The sequence below is a fragment of the Phoenix dactylifera genome, unplaced genomic scaffold (assembly GCF_009389715.1).
Source record: "Phoenix dactylifera cultivar Barhee BC4 unplaced genomic scaffold, palm_55x_up_171113_PBpolish2nd_filt_p 001610F, whole genome shotgun sequence".
In the NCBI taxonomy this organism is placed as follows: Eukaryota; Viridiplantae; Streptophyta; class Magnoliopsida; order Arecales; family Arecaceae; genus Phoenix; species Phoenix dactylifera.
In genome coordinates this window covers 33662-36304 of record NW_024068915.1, presented here as the reverse complement: position 1 = coordinate 36304, position 2643 = coordinate 33662, and the positions used below count along the sequence as shown (strand labels likewise).

Sequence of the window (2643 nt, the reverse complement as noted above, 5' to 3'; positions counted from 1 at the left end):
TCAAGTATACTCTAAACTTTTATTCTAATTGTTTTATATCCATTGGTATGTTTTGAATTCTTGAATATTTATTTATTAGATAGATCTTTTATGGTTTATATATATATTGATGCATGGATTGTTTCGATGTTTGATTTGTCGTAGACGTAACCGGCACGATAAATACTTAGATGTTGAATTCATGTTTTTAGATTGTATACTCCATGATTAGAACTACTCTATCATATTAATCTTTAATCAAGAATCGCCGAGTTTATTTATTGAAAGTAATATTGTCAAGGAGGATTCCGGATCCCTAGCCTTATCTATATTCTTGAACTTTGTTTAATTATCTATTAATCCTCTGCTTTTAACTTTTGAAAATCAACTGAAAATTACATCTAAAAATTACGCTAATAATCTTTAGATCGTTCCCTGAGGAATCGACCTCGGACTCCCGAGTTATATTACTTGTGCGATTCTCCTGCACTTGGGAGAGCAATTTTTCGAAATCACCAAGTTTTTTGGCGCCGTTATCGGGGAACGGCTGAGTTATTAGTATAATTTTCGATTTAATTTTTACCTTAGTAGTTAGTATTTTTCTTTTGGAAAAAGAAATTAAATTAAATCTTTACTACTATTTTTAATCCCTGCACAGTTTGCATCAAACTCTGATATCATAGAAATTAGCCGTCTGATTGAACTCAAATTTGGTCAGCTAGTGCAAGACACATTTTTCAATAATCTGAATGGTCTGATTGACATCTGAGACTTTTAAGACCATTAGATTAATACGAAACCTTGCTGCTTTCTGTTTTGAATTTTCTGCATTTAATTTTTTTAGAATCAGAATTTTATTGTTATCATATCTCATTAACCCTTGTTGCTAATTAAAAATTTAAGAAAAAAACTTTAAGAAAAGATCAAGGGTGATTATTCAAAAATAAAAAAAAGAGAAAAACCTAAAATTTTAAATTTTAAATTTCAAATTTCAGAATTCAAATTTCAAACTTCAACTCATAAAATTTAAAAAAAATAAATAATTTGCTTGATCACCTATTTAATAAAATTTAATGTCATGTCATAAAATATTAAAAAAAAATCTCTTGATTGTTGCATATAGTATAAGGCATCAGCATAAAATATTCTGAGGGTTGAACCCATTTAAAAAGATAAGGTCGGAATTTCATCACTCGTCCTTAGTCCAAAAATCACCCCAGTGCATAAATATCCGAAGCTTAACTAAAATCAACTAGATGTTGGCCCCTAAGGACATTCGAGCTCAATAGGACGAAGACCACCGAAAGTTGCACCAATTTCGCTCTGTGGCTTAGTTGATGTCTAGGCAAGCTTTGTCCCTATAAGGAAGATAGTTCAGCTGTTCGAGGCAAGTGGGTTTTAAGTGGGACCTTTGCGAACGCATCATGACCCCTCCATTTACCTGGAAGCTTACCTGGTCAACTCGGTTAATTAGACCGGATTGGAGGCTTAGGTGCCCTCTTCAAACTAGTTAGGAGCTGTCTAGAAATTTAAGAAAAATATTAGAAATTGAGGTGCAATGTTTTGTTGCATGTTTGATTGTAAATAGATTTTCGTTTTAGGGTATCTTTAGTTGGTACTTATATTTATTTAAAAAAAAAGAGAGGAAAATATTTTGCATGCTAAAGTGGAATAGGGACGACACCGGTCGATTAGGTCGTACAACTTTAGATCATCCCTTAGGATACATCCTTGAAATTCCTTCACAATATCTCACACCTTGTGAGATGGCTGATTTAAATGAAGATGCAGGAAGCCACCACGATCGAGAACGTGAACCCCATGTTATGACCCTAAGACAATACCTACAACCGGCTAGGACTAGTCAGCCTTCATGCATAATTTTTCCTGATAATGTATGACATTTTGACATCAAACCCGGGGTAATTCAATTGCTGTCCAAGTTTCATGGGTTAGAGTCCGAGAGTCCGTATCTTCATTTAAAGAATTTTGAAGAATTGAGCATTACATTTAGAGTGCCAGATCAATAAGAACTTGGCAAGATATGCAGAGAGAATTTTTAAAGAAGTTCTTCCCCACACAAAGGACCAACTTTTTGAAAAGACATATCAGCAATTTCCAACAAAAAGATAATGAAACATTTTATGAATGTTGGGAAAGATTTAAAGACCTTCTTCTCTCATGCCCTCATCACGGATTCGAAACTTGGAGAACCATTAGCTTCTTTTATGAAGGTTTATCTCCATAGTTGAAACAGTTTGTAGAGACCATGTGCAATGGTAGATTTTTAGAAAAACACCCTGATGAGGCATGGGAGTATTTGGATTTCCTTGCTGAGACTGCCCAACTTTGGGATAACGGGAATAGAAACAACCAGTCTTTGCCTAAGCCTACTAGCTCTGTACAGGGAGGCCTTTACAACCTCAGAACTGAGGATGATCTTCATGCTAAAATGGTAGCCCTCACTAGGAAGGTAGAAGAAATTGAGCTTAGGAAGGTTGAGCCTATCAAGACTATAGAGTTTAGAAACGAGTGTTGTGGTATCTGCGATATGTCGGGTCATACTACTACAGATTGTCCCACCATACCGGCATTCAAAGAAGTCACGATCAAGCAAATGCTATGAACTCCTACCAAAAGTCTTATAACGATCCATACTCGAAT

The 2643-nt window shown here is 34.8% G+C and overlaps 1 non-coding gene across 1 annotated transcript; it reads right to left on the bottom strand.

Moving 5' to 3' along the window:
* Positions 1–2069: 2069 nt before the first annotated feature.
* On the bottom strand, positions 2070–2178 carry LOC120108876. The gene has a single exon (XR_005510025.1). It is a non-coding gene; the product is annotated as a small nucleolar RNA R71 (small nucleolar RNA).
* Positions 2179–2643: the final 465 nt, after the last annotated feature.